Raw genomic sequence first — 15,616 nt, 5'->3', positions numbered from 1 at the left:
ATCACACTCTTTTTGAGAATCAGCTAATCAAACAGAGCATAATTGATTTGAAATACAAATAACAGATCAATGCAAATAGCAATGAGAAAATGGTGAGGGAATACAAGCAGTTCTTCTCTACTCCTCTGGTAATATATTGTTGATGATTTTCCTTGGAAATTTTTTTTCTATTGGGGTTGGCCTGAGTGAAAGGCTATTATACAAGGTTCTAACAATGGCATCATATACTTAAAGTTGCCAGAGGAAAAACTTTGAGGTCCCAGCATCCCATCCACCCTCACTACTAACAGATCCTCCATATATCCAGCTTCAGTACAAAGTGGAATTACTGAAAGCCTTAATATTTTTGCTGGTTTGCTCACTAACAATTATTTTTACTCGGTTTCATGATGCCCTGCCTGGAAAAGCCATTGCAAGTGAGTGGCCGGAATTAGAATTCTTGTAAGGAAGTGACTTCTACACGTGGTTAATGATTTTGCAGCTTAGCTCAACCTTCACACTCCTCGATTCCTACCCAACTCATTTGATTATGGATATTAATCACAGTCACAGGACAGGAAATGCTTTATTTTAATGTTTAATAAGTTTGCAACTCTTCAAATTGATTTTGCAATGTGAATGTTGGTAATTATACCGTAATGCCTTAGGCGTATCAGAAAATGTTGGGAAAGGAAGGAGTCCATTTATACCAAAGATTTTCATCATATCAAAGATATTCGTTGAAAAAGGCAAAATGTCCTTTCTTGGACTTTAACAATTGATAATTATAATTAAAGATCTCCGCTATTAGTGTGCATCGTCTCAGACCTGGCTGAGCTCAGTGAACTCTGCTCACAGGCTGAATCCAACTCTGCATGTTGGTAAATGCCTCTGTGACGTCGCCACGGGGAGTTGGCTTCTCTCTATGTTGACAGAAATGAGACAGTAATTAGAAGTGAGTGACAAGGTGCTTCTTATCTTTGACAAGGAAAGATTTTTTGTGTAAAAATATCTCACTAGAAGAGTAATTTTCTCTATGTGCATTTCTTGTTCTGAATGCATTTTGCATGATATTAGAAAAGGGGAAATTGTTTCTGAATGTTGCTTAGTGACAAATAGCAGATACACTGCCTTTGAAGATAACAGGTGTCTGAATGCTGTCATATTGTGATATCGACAGATAGGACCCATAGTAAGCTGGGGCTATTTATGCTGGAAAAATAATTTGGTTTTGATAGAATAAAATCAAAGATATTAAAATCCCTTTTATGGTATTATGCCTCTAAAGGTTTAAAATTACCTGACAAGATTTAATCATCCAGTTATAAAATACATTTTAAGGATTTAATCACCTGAAATTTTCAGGACAATGAGAAAACAAATAACCAGTATAATGCATTTGCTCTTTTACAGAACCTGCCTTGTCACTCAACATATGGGTTGCTGTCAGTTTAGACCACTTTCAAGCAATTCATAATTATGCTGGACAATGGTCTGCGTTGACTATATTGAATTGGAAAATTAAAAAAAAAAGCAACTATTCATAAAGTTTAAATGGTGAAATGTTAAAAAAGGAAACATTTCAAAAGACCAAAAAAAAAAAAAAAAAACAACAACAACAAAAAACCTCTGAAACTATAGCTTTGCCTGACATAGTTATAGGAATGTGAAAGGAAGAGTTTGATCTTGAACTTGGAACTGATAATGTTAAGAGATCGTAGTGCTTCCTTCCATTATTTCCTTCCATTGTAAGGAGAACATTTTATGGAGTGTAAATTAGCATACAGTGATCAAGTATAATAGCAGGTGGAAAAATTGATAATGCTTATCAGGAAATATGAGTCTGATATACATTGCTGCTTGTGTGACACAGGTGTGCAGTTATGTATTTTGCAGTAAGATCAACAATTTCTAAAGAAACAGGTGTACAGTTATGTATTTTGCAGTAAGATCAACAATTTCTAAAGAAACAATAAGTTAGCATTCTCCAACTAAGAAAATCTCAGTGCATACTCTGTCCAAAAAGACACTTAATACTGAAATTTTAAAAAAAATACCGAAATTTAAAGAAAATAAATAAGAACACCAATACCCAACTATGAATGAATACCATAGGCTGTAGCCCATTAGACAATTAGAATATAAAGTATTCAAAGAGTTCATTGTCATAACACTAAAAAGTAATAGGCTTGGCAATAAAGTACTATTCCAATTCCTGAAGTTTATGAATACTCCCATTAAATTAAGGCTGATCATATCCTCCGACAACAGTTTGCAATAGACATTATGGACCTTATCTTTCAAGATCCTATTCTGCAATGGATTTTGATGTGACTACAGTCTTGGAAAAAACAGGAATCATAATGCTACTGTTTGCCCAAATCAGATGGCCAGAAAAATAATTTTGTTTATTTCCCCAATTTAATATCCCCACATTCCTTTTTATCAATTAGTTCAGAATAATTTTGAGAACATAATATTTATTGAGTCATTCAGGAGTACCTCTAAATATGCTACTCAGAACTCTCAGCCTAAAGAAAAAATAGCTTCATATTAGTTTTATTTTTTTTTTAAGATTTTATTTATTTATTAGCGAGCAGAGAGAAACAGCATGAGAGAGGAGAGGGTCAGAGGGAGAAGCAGGCTCCCCGCTGCGCCGGGAGCCCGATGTGGGACTCGATCCCAGGACCCTGGGATCATGACCTGAGCCGAAGGCAGTCGCTTAACCAACTGAGCCACCCAGGCGCCCTTCATATTAGTTTTAAATGTTCAAAATTATTTTAACTTTAAAATAATTTTAAGAACACTAAATTTATATTCAAATCCTAAAATAATCAATTTCATAATAAAAGATCATCATATACTGATAATTATTTGATATGCTTTATTTAGTTAGTAATTAACCACTGGTTATAATGTGTCACACAAGGTTTGTGTTGAGGACTTTACACACATAATCTTCATACTAGTGATGGGTGCAATACATGTATAATTCTCATTTTATCAATCAGAAAATAAGTGCTTAGTGTGCAAAATAACTTGATCCAGGTCTCATAGTGACCAATAACAATTAGGAATATTACATGTTTGTCCATAGAATGGCAGTTCATTTGCTGATGATATGTTTCCCCCAAGTGTGGTATAAGTTATTCTCAGTTAATATTTATTTGCCAGGTACATTCTGAATATAAAATGTCTTTAAAATATTTTAGTAAACATTTGAATAAATTATCTCAAAAAACAGTTGAGAAATTTGAGACTTGCCTACTAAAACATACTTAGATAATGGTAGAAAACAGATAAAAATCCGGATTCCCCCACATCCTATAATCCATGCTCCTTTTTCATCATCCAAAATACATGGGAATTTATTATTTTATTCAATGAATAATTATTGTGTACTATGCTAGATGCTGGAAATATTTTTTTAAGATTTTATTTATTTATTTAAAAGAGAGAGAGAGTGTGCAAGCAGGAGCAGGAGTAGGGTCAAAGGGAGAGGGAAAAGCAGGCTCCCTACTCCCATGCGCAGGACTCAATCCAGGGATCCTGGGATCATGACCTGAGCCGAAAGCAGACATTAAGTGACTGAGCTACCCAGGTGCCCCTGGAGATATCTTTGTTAACAAGAGAAGTAAGACCCTTCTTTCTGGAGCTGATAGTGTAAGAAGAAGCGGACATTTTATAGATAATTTTATGAATAACTGGTTACCATTGTGAGATGTGCTACAAAAGAAAAAAAAAAGTGCCGTGAAGACATATAACACACAGATCAAATTTAGACAAGGTAGATTTTCCCAAGGATGAAACTGGGACCTGAATTTGCCAGATAGAAATTCTGAGAAAACAGTTGTGGATGTCTTGAAATGTTTGCTTACACAAGCAAGGCATTTAATTAATTAATTTAATTAATAAAAAAACCATTGTTTCCTGAGATTAAGAATTTCTCATATCAGTGAGATCCTATGATACATGTCTTTCTCTGATTGACTTATTTCACTCCACATAATACCCTCCAGTTCCATCCACGTTGTTGCAAATCGCAAGATTTTATTCCTTTTTATGGCTGCATCATATTCCATTGTGGGTTGCTGGAGTGGTGGGGGTGGGAGGGATGGGGTGGCTGGGTGATAGACATTGGGAAGGGTATGCATGAGAGACTACAGATTCTGAGAAACAAACTGAGGGTTCTAGAGGAGAGGGTGGTGGGGGCATGGGTTAGCCTGGTGATGGGTATTAAAGAGGGCATGTTCTGCATGGAGCACTAGGTGTTATGCACAAACAATAAATCATGGAACACTACATCAAAAACTAATGATGTACTGTATGGTGATTAACATAACATAATAAAATTAAAAAAATGTAAAATAAAAAAATAAAAAATACATTGTAGACAATTGAGAAGGATCAAAAGATACAGCAAAAAGAAAAAAAAAAAACTTGGGAGTCAGGAAAACCTAGTTTTAGTTCTAGCTCTGCCACAACCTGTGTGAACTAAAGAAAGCTGGGTATCAAGTTCATATATACAATTATCTTCAGATTAATTCTCAGGGATATCATCATTGCACTAAACATTTTTGAAAATCTACTTTTGGATTGATGAAGGGATGTTTAAGAACCAGTTTTTGGGCCACCAAGAAAAACACTGTAGTCACATTTCAGCTTAGACTAAACATAATATTAATGAATTACTCACGTACCTTATTTGCCATGCTTGACTCTGAAGAAGTATTGAATACTTCCAAAATGCACACCTACCTTCAAATGTTAAAACTTAACCACAGTTGAAAAATTCAGTTGTTTGTGTTATACAATATAGAAATCCTATTAAAAGTTACAGTATCTTTGAAGTTTTTTGTCTTTGTGTAAACATAAATTACATTTATTAATGGTCACAAATAAACATTTCTTAAAAGGATAGTTGGCATTAAATTGAAGAAATGGGTAAAGGATATTGTCACTGCTTTGCATTGCAACTTTTATATTATAATTGGTTGAATTTGGTCAGGCTTAGTTTGCACAAGACTGTTGTGGTAAAGCGGAAATGAGTTACTGAACTTTTGAAATGCTGGCATATTATGAAATTTAAGTAAAGATAAAGGATAATAAAAGACTAATGCCTGTGGGTGTTTGTTTCCCTCTCCAGTCTCCTACAGTATTTGGGAAAACAGGCCTGGAGGGCATTAATAGTACTTGATTTCTAGCTGCTATCCCAGGGGCAGGGACTGCTGAGCATCAGGATGAGGCTGCTATGCTTGGAGTAATTGGCTCCGCAGCTCTCTGTTGAGGGGAGGCAGCCTGACTCATCAGGTTTCTATTTTTGCTCATCTGTTTGTTTTCTGAGAAAGAAATGCTTATTTTCTATACTGCATATAAATCCTTACCTAGTGAAGAAATCTTTATTGATAGAGATAAGAAAAACTAACTGGTAAAGATTAGTTGTGGGAGATACTTTAAAATATAGCATATATCAGTCTATATTCAAATTATATCCATTTTTAAAAATGTACAGCTTTTAAAACTTATATATCATATAATCATATAACATACTTTCAAAATATACACTTATTTGATATATATAGCTGTTGTTGAAGTAATTATTCTAATATATATTTATATGCACACACATCTATATTTATTGCAACAAAGGTATATTGAATAATTAGTCTAAGTCAGAGCTGAGGATTGGAGAAATATAAAAATAAGGTATTGCTACTCTTCAATGTTCTTATAATTCCAGGAATATAGAGTTAAGGATTAGATGGACTAATTTCTAATTAAATTCAAGATAGGGTTCCAGATAGGGTTAAATTTAAATGATGGAGTTTTACCTTTTCTTTGATATCCAATATTAAAGGAGAAAAAGAGAAGCAGGATTACTCTGGTTACAGGGATAAGACTTGAGGTGTCAGATTGTTCCCAGGCTCTGTTTTCAGTTTGAATGCTTTTTATGATTTATCAGATGCTAAGATGTTGTTTTTAGCTTTCCTTAGTAATGCTTTTAGTTTACATGCATTTAAAAAAAAAAAAAAAAAAAAAAAACCTTCACTAAAACAATCCTTCACACCTAAGCATGAAAAGCCTTCTCCCCTTTTTCCATGGTACATGTTTATGTCCTTATGTGTGCACATTTATGTACATATGTTTAACTGTGAAGTACCACCAACCCAGTAAGAAAGAATGAGGCCTCATGGAAAGTTACTGACAGCACACAGGGAAAGAAAGAGAATCAACATAAAGTAGAGTAGGGAAAAATACAAGTCAACTGTTAATGTGGAAAACAGCTGAAAAAAACTCTGCTTCACTTACTAATGTTAAACTCATTTTATAGCAAGGCAATTCGCACCAGTATTCACACACTTATACTTGCTATTGGAGAAAATTTGGTGCAAAAGGTTATATTTCAGTTCTGATTGGCATGTATACAAGATTTCCCTTTACTATTTATTGGCCATTTTTAAATATTCTAACTGTCTTATTTTGATAGCCCTTAGATCATTATTACTATAATCAAAAAGTCTGTTTAAAAAAGTGTGTCTTTAAAGAAACAATTGACTGTGGTACTATATAAACTGTAGTGCAAAGAAAATAAAACTAATAGTTTATAGTATGACACCTATGTCACTGAATAGCAAAATATCAAAATGATAAATTTCAAAATATAAAGCATTTAAAAAATCTAAAAGGAAGATGAAGGGCCTCTTAGAGAAGGGAAGAGCGGGGATAGTTCCATATTTGAGTGGAGACTCATCAATGATTGCTAGCAAGCGGGCAACGCTAAGATCCATTTGAAAAAAGGGAGAAAGCTTGGCTGGAAATCAAGGATTAATGAAACTATAGTTTAGGACATTTCCAAGCACTCTTTTTTTTCATTATGTAACTTGGGATACTCTGATTTAAAATGTCTAGTTAATACTGTAGACATGTTATAACTAGATTTACCTACAAAAAATTATCTATCAGACACTTTGACAATCTAAGATTACAAAACCCAAGATCACTAAGGCATACAGTATTTGTACCTATTATTTGAAACATGCCATCTAAACATGGGCCATTTTGTAAATTTTAATTGAGTTGTTTAAAAAAATTAATTAAACAACTAAACTATGATTAGCCATTTTTGAATAAATATCTTTTATCCTGGGAACTTAAAAGACACGTGAAAAGAATAAAAAAGCATAAAATAATTAGGGATGTATATAGTGCAAGAGATAATAAAATATGATTTGCAAAATTATTGTTTCTCTTCAGTATCCCTCAGTAGTTTAATCATATTTCTATTATAACACTTACCAGATTATATTATGCTGTATCTATTTATATTTGTTTCTCACCCACTGAGCTGAAATTTATAGTGTATTCTTTTTTCTATTACCAACTTTTAAGTACTGGTAGAGAGTGATTATGTAAGTATTTTCTACATTTTTTTCCAGGTTTACTGGGGTATATTTGACAAAAAGAAATCACCACCAGTCAAACTAGTTAGCATTTCCATCACCTCACATATCACTCTTTTTCTTTATTTGTTTTTCTGGTGAAAATACTTAAGATCTACACTTCTAGCAAATTTCAAATATACAATACAGTATTGCTAACAATAATTGCCATGCTATACATGAGATTTCCAGAACTTATTTATCTGCATAACTGAAACATGAATGATTTTTCATCCTAGTTTTAAAATTTAAAAGATGCATCTCTATACAAAATCTTCATATTTAAAGACTTGGTTAGTAGAAGGTTTAAACACATCCTCCATGATTCCAGGGAACACCTATGTGCTTGATATAATGTGGGTGTCAAGAAATATTTTTTGAATGGAAAGACTAGTTGGTAGGAGACCAAGTTTTTCTTCCTAGACACAAGGTTTCCAACAGTAAAGAACCATCTGCAGACCTCTGACACCTCACCATGGGGAAGGAATACAGATGATTTGGCATATAGAAAATTAGTGATTAAATGTGCATGAGGGACTTAAATGGAATTTTTCTTGAAAGTGCTTTATGATAGTGGGCTCCTAGTATTCACAGAGTGGTTCTTCCTTGATAAACTGAAGTCCTGGTTGTTATTCGGACTTTTCAACAGGCTACATACCAGATTCCTCTGTCATCGGTAAAAGATGATTATCATATAAGTGAAACCATATGATAATTGTCTTTCTCTGCTTGACTTATCTCACTTAGCATAATCTTCTCCAGTCCCATCCACGTTGATGTAAAAGTTGGGTATTCATCCTTTCTGATGGCTGAATAATATTCCATTGTATATGTGAACCACATCTTCTTTATCCATTCATGTGTTGAAGGGCATCTTCGCTCCTTCCACAGTTTGGCTATTGTGGACATTGCTGCTATGAACATTGGGGTGCATGTGCCCCTTCTTTTCACTATATGCTGGCTAACTGAACATAAAAAAAAGAAATTAAAAAAAAAGATGATTATCACTGTCAAGTTTCATAGTGTCTGAGAGTCAACCTGGTTGAGATAAAAATTGACAGTGAGGAGTCAGACAATGCCAAGTAGAGCAAGGAGGAAAAATCAAGGAGTTCAGATCTTAATTAGAGGTTCTAGATCCCAAAAAGCCTGATCACTAGGGTACAAAACTGGATGGACTACTGGAAAAAGAAAGGTAAAGAGAAGAAAAGAAATTAAGGGTTCTTAGAGAATAAGAGAAATTTATCCTTAAGAGACATCTTGGAGGCCGGTTACCACATATCCTATCCTCGGTCTCATTTTTATTTAACTGAAATTAATCAGTATTTTTAATTATTCTTTATTATAAAAAAACTAACATGAAAATAGAAATCAGGCATACATACAAATAGATTTTCTCATTTTATTAATATATCCATATTTTTACATAACAAAATGAAATTTATACTTTCATTACCATTATACTACTTAAAAATTCTCAAGTACAGTTTTCCCTTAACAAGCCTCAGGAAGTTTACCACATACTTCCTCTAAAACATGACAAATATCATATGTCAAATCAAATGACATATGTATTACTTCTTAAATTCAATCTTAAATATCATTCATATAACCCAGATGCATAAGCAAGAAATAATCAAAGAAGTTACCAAAACATTTCGCTGTTTTTCAAAAGAACTTCTCTAGAAACAGATCAGAAAGTCATTTACAATCTACCAACTGGTAAATGATATAATAGAATTTAACACACTCAAAGATCTAATTTTCTTCAACTGAGGACCAATATTCAAAGGTCCAACTTCAGAGCTGGAAAAATGTCTGCTATTTTCAGCACATCTGTTTTTAATTTCACATTCATTTTCCCTCTCAGATAATATTAAAATGTAAAACAACAATAAAAACAAAACATCAATTTGGCACACAAAACTTTTGGCATCAGATACATCGATTGGATCATAAAATTACCCAGGTTTCTGGCTGGATTAAGTTAGAAAAAATGACAATGATCCATCTGCTAAAGCTATCATGAATGTATTGAAGAAACCAGATTTGTACATGACACAGGAGAGAAAGAGAAAAGTTTAGGGAGGTGGCATCAGTCAGAAAGGAGTGGATGCAATAGGATTATAAAACTAATGATCTGGATGTTGCATGTAGAGAATGTTGATCCCATGTCCACTCTTGACATAACTTTTGTTTCAGAGACCAAATGTATCAGTTATCTTCTGTTGTCATAATAAACAACCCCTAAATACCAGGGGCTTTTCTTGCTTATGTTATCTGAGAACCACAGTTCAGGTGAAGTTCTGCTCCAAAATATGGATAGACTGAGCGTCTGCTCCATCTGTCTTCTCCTTTTGGAACTAGGTTGAAGGGACATCCCTATCTGTGACATGGTATTCTTTTGGTAAAGAGAAGTAAAAGTGCTTAAAAATGAAATTAAATGTTTCTTTTTGTTTTTCAGGCATGCTAAAATGTCTACCAATGGCATTATAGTCAAAACATGGTTGATCCACTTTATCAGGGAATATTTACCATGTTGTGGTTAAATCCTTTACATATGCCTGATGGCAAAAAAATAACTCCAAGTGTAGTGGAAAGGATTGGCAATTTTGTTTTCTTCTACTTACCACAGCCACTATCATTTACCCAAAAACCCATAATGTGAGTACAAAGGAGAAAGTAATGTAGGCACTCAGCGGATAATGATGCCCCTTTTCCGATGAACATTCCAATAATAGCACTTAGACTGTAGTATTCGTATATTTTCAGATTGTATCAGAGGTTGCCATCAGTCAAAAATCATTAGCTTCATAATTTACCCTGACAGCTCATTCTCCATGACGTAGCTAATACTGAACAAAGTTAGATTTACTGACTTGGTGCAATAAGGGAGACCATACACCATGGTGAACTATGGGGTGTCTTAGTAAGAAGGAGTTAGGATGGCTTTGATATAAGGTATGGGCATTTTCTGAGTTATTTAAGAAGGGCTTAAGGAAGTGGGTGATTTATTTTGGATTAGGTTCTGTCAGGAAGAAAGGCAATCTGATGATTGGGTATCTTAAACTTATTTATTTTTTTGTCTAGTAGGTGTGAGGAACAAAGCAGGGCTAGAATTGTCATTGTTAAAAAAAAATAAAGAAGTAGTTACTCATATTTTTGGGGAGTGGGCATCGTTTTTTATATATTATATTATTCTTGTCTTTTTCTTATATCCCAACATGTTTATAGATCAGTCTTACTTCTGCTTATTTTCACCATGTCACAGAATGCTTTGTCTTATTACTGTTGATACTTTGTAGACTTGTTTATGTTCAGCAGAGAATGCTGCTGACAATTTTTTTTTATTTTTGAAACTTCATCCCAAAGCTTCAGGATTTCCCTTTGTTTGTTTTAAAATTTTGTTTGTATTGTTTTGTATTCCTTAATCTTAGCAACTCCTAATTGGCTTTCTCTATTCTCAACTTATTCTAAAAATCATAAGGCTGCATTTTCCATAATGAACTTATTAATTGCCCTTCATCATGTAGGCTTTTCTGTAAACCCATACCTGATAATGATGTGGCATAACCTCGTTCCTGCTCTCCCAACCTCCACATACAAATATGAGAATACTTAGTGACAAATGGAGTGTAACAAATATTTCCTTCTCCAGGAAGTGGCTATAACTACCTTGTCTTTGGTGTTCATGAAAGACAATATGGGAACAAAGAAGTACAGATTAGTTCCTTTCTGATATTTAGAATGGACTAGGACTACGCACTTCCCTTTTTCTCTGGCTGGCTAAAAGAAACTAACTTCTCCACTGAAATAATTTCTACTCTTTTTGAAGCAAAATTTAAATGCTTTACCTGCTATGAGTCACATTTTCATTTGTCCTTTTTGAAAACACACATGAGAAAGGGAAACATACTTCTTTCCCTGGTCATACGTAAAGCAAGACAGGTTTTTCTAATACAGTTTAAAGAGAATTTTAGACTGTCGTGAGACTAATTTAAATTCAATATTTTCTAGTTACAAATCTAACTTTTCTTTGGCTTTGAAGATTAAATAATCTCTCCCTTTATTTTTTTTAAGTGATGTATAATTGACATACAATATATTAGTTTCAGGTGTACAACATATTAATTAGACAAAATGACATCACAAAAGGGCTAGTTACCGTGTGTCATTATATAATACAATATTATTGACTATATTCCCCATGTTGTATATTACATCCCTATGACTTATTTTATAATTTGAAATTAGTACTTCTCAATTCCCTTTACCCATTTTGCTACCCTCAAGCCCCTCCTCTCTGGCAACCAACCAATCTGTTCTCTACCTTTATGAGTCTGGTTGTTTTGTTTGTTTGTTTTGGTTTTTAGATTCCACATATAAGTGAAAGCATGTGGCACTTGTCTTTCTCTGTTTGATTTATTTCACTTAACATAATATCCTCAAGTTTCATCCATTTTGTCCCAAATGGCAAGATTTCTTTCCTTTTTAATGTTTGAGTAGTATTCCGTGTGTGTGTGTGTGTGTGTGTGTTTGTATAGTGCATATAGTGTATACACACACACACATACCGTATCTTCTTTATCCATCCATCCATTGATGTACACTTGTTTCCATATCTTGACTATTATAAATCATGATGAAATGAACTTAGGGATGCATATATCTTTCCAAATTAGTGTTTTCATTTTCTTCAGATGGATAACCAGTAGTAGGATTACTGGATCATATGGTTTTCCTCTTTTTTGAGGAACTTCCATACTGTTTTCCATAGTGACTGCATCAATTTACATTCCCACCAAAGAGTACTAGGGTTCCCTCTTCTCCACATTCTTACTAACATGTTTTATTTCTTATATATTTTTTTAAATAATAGCCATTCTGAGGGGGTGAGGTGATATTTCATTGTTTTGATTTGCATTTGGTTTTGGAGGTTACATAATTTTCTTCCTTACTTTATCTTTAAAATTTGTAGGAACTCTACTCTTAAAAATACTTGGACTCAAAAAAATAATAATAATACTTGGACTCATGGCCTTCAGAGACTTCTGCTCCCACTCTAGGTTCTGTTTCCAGCTGAACTTCCTAGTTAAAACATTTTTATTTCTCTAAATCTGTTTCGTGTTAGCATCTCTACTTATTTAGATGCTACTTTGCCAATAATTCTGCCCATTTTCATTTTTCACCAGATTTATTTCTCTAATTATAAAAAAAATTAACTTTTTAATAGCCATAATTAACAAACTGTACTTTGGGCTATCTCCCAGTTGGTATCATTGGATATATCCAAGTATTCAAGAACACATGTGTCAGCTTGGCTCTTGCAGAGGGAAAGCAAGCATTGAAAAATGAGTTACGTGGCATAAGGTTAGAATTTACCTCCAATCTTGAGAATCTATGACTCTAAGAACAGTAATAGAAAAAACATAATTTTGCATAGATTTTAAATACATACTTTATTGCCCTATTTGAAGATCCTTGGCTGACTGTTTGATACTAACTAGGACCCCTAGAGTGGATGAATTATATCTGGTGAACAAATTCTCTGGTATAATATTATGGGCCAAACTTATAAGAAATTGACTAGATGTACATGTAGGAAAGCATAGAACTAAGTGGGAAAAAAAGTGAGAAGAAAATGAGACTTATAGGTTCACTACAATTAACTGTATCTAAAATAGTTTATAAGAACATATGCAAACAGTATGCTATACACTAAGTACATTAGAATAGTTGCTTTTAATTAATTAATTTTATTTTTTTCAAAGATTTTATTTATTTATTTGAGAGAGAGAGCACAAGTCGGGGGGGAGGAGGGACAGAGAAACAAGCAGGCTCCCCGTTGAGCAGGAGCCTGACATGGGGCTCCATCCCAGGTCCTTGAGATCATGACCTGAGCCGAAGTCAGATGCTCAAATGACTGAGCCACCCAAGTGTCCCTAAAATAGTTGCTTTGAGATCAGAGAACAATATAGTAATGGAGAAAGGGGATAAAAGTGAATAAATAAAATAATTGATAAAATAAGGTAGAAGCAAGGCACTTTCAATGACAATAGTTTGACACAAATTGAAATATATATTTCATAATATAATATTAATAACATAATATACAATAAGATAAGTACATTAAATAGCACTTGGCCATCTTATTCTCATGCCTGTTTAATTGTCTTCTAAGTACATATGGCCTCCTGACAGAGAGTTTATTAATTTTTTTTACTACCTACTACTGCCCAACTTTCCTGACTAGGAAGTTATCTTTACAAGAGCAAGGAATTTCTTTAGTTCTTTTTTTTTTTTTTTTAATTGTGTCCCCGGTACAAAAGTAACACCTGACATTTATTAGATACTTAAATATTCATTACACAAATTAATGAATTATATGAATAATAACAAATTTGAAATCATGCTGTAAGTCCTCTCATTTTTAAATATCTCTGACTGAAAATTTAATAATAAAAAGAATCTGTACTGTGTGTTAGGTAGTGATGTTAGTGAGGAGTAAAATACATTTAAGTAGTTATTAGTGGGTGATTGATTTCTGGTTCAATGATTTTCTCAACTGAGGTGTCAAATCAAATTAGTGTTCCAGTTCAAATGTAAGTTGAGACTGAATAGAATATAATCAATATAACATGAAAGAAGATATTAATGATTGAATGTTATATCTGACCTAAAGAAAACACTATCATCTATGTCCATAATACTAACTCTGAGCATGAACTACTCTAAACGTTTTTTTTTTTTATAAACTGATAAAATGACTTTGCATCAAAAACTTGGAAATATAGAAAAGATGTGTGTGTGTGTATGTGTGTTTGTGGGGATAGATAGATGATAGATAGATATAGATAGATAGATAGGTGATAGCTAGCTACATAGATAGGTGATAGCTAGATAGATACAAAGTGTGTGCACATCTAAAAAGATGAATGCTACTCTTTTTTTTTTTTTTAAAGATTATATTTATTTATTTGTCAGAGAGAGACACAGAGAGAGAGAGAACACAAGCAGGGGAGTGGAGAGGGAGAAGCAGGGTTCTGGCACATCAGGGAGCCCAATGCAGGGCTCGATCCCAGGACCCTGGGATCATGATGTGAGCCGAAGGCAGACACTTAACTACTGAGCCACCTAGGCGCCCCAATGAATGTTGCTCTTGAAAAACGTAAAAGTCTGACTATCTCAATAGATGCAGAAAAAACATTTGACAAAATTCCACATCTGTTTATGATAAAAACTCTCAACAAAGTACGTTTAGAGACAACATAACTCAACATGATAAAGGCCATATATGACAAACCCATAGCTAATAACATATTCAATGGTGAGAAATTGGAAGTCTTTCCTCTAAAATCAGGAACAGGACAAGGATGTCCACTCTTACCACTTTTATTCAGCATAGTATTCAAAGTCCTAGCCATAGATGTCAGACAGGAAAAAGAAATAAAAGGCATCCAAATTGGTAAGGGACAAGTAAAACTGTCACTGTTTGCAGATGACATAATACTATATGGAGAAAACTACAGATTCCATCAAAAAACTAATAGAACTAATAAATGAATCCGGTAAAGCTGCAAGATACAAATTTATATACAGAATTTTTGAGTTTCTATAAACTGACAATGAAGTAGCAGAAGAGAAATTTAAAAATATAATTTTATTTATAATTTCATCAAACAATAAAATACTTAGGAATAAATTATTTAAGGGAGTAAAAGATGTGTTCTGAAAACTGTAGGACATTAATGAAAGAAATTGAAGATACAAACAAATGGAAAGATATACCATATTCATGGACTGGAATAATTAATATTGTTAAAATCACTATTACCCAAAACAACCTACAAATTCAGTGCAATCCCTATGAAAATGCCAGTAGTATTTTCCACAGTACTAGAAAAAATAATCCTAAAATTTGTATGGAACCACAAAAGATGCTGAAAGGTCAAAGTAAACTTAAGAAAGAAGAATAAAGCTGGAAGTACCACAAATATAGATTTGAAACTATACTACAAAGCAATAGTAATCAAACAGTATTGTATTGGCACGAAAATAGACACATAGTTGTTGAAAGAGAATAAAGAGCCCAGAAATGAGCCCATGCTTACATGGTCAATTAATCTACAACAAAGAAGGCAAGAATATACAATGAGGCGAAGACCATCTCTTCAATAAATGATGATGGTCCAAGGGCATCT

This window comes from Mirounga leonina, unplaced genomic scaffold (assembly GCF_011800145.1).
Source record: "Mirounga leonina isolate KUSES-001 unplaced genomic scaffold, KU_Mleo_1.0 Mir_153, whole genome shotgun sequence".
Classification (NCBI taxonomy): domain Eukaryota; kingdom Metazoa; phylum Chordata; class Mammalia; order Carnivora; family Phocidae; genus Mirounga; species Mirounga leonina.
This window is presented reverse-complemented; position numbering follows the sequence as displayed.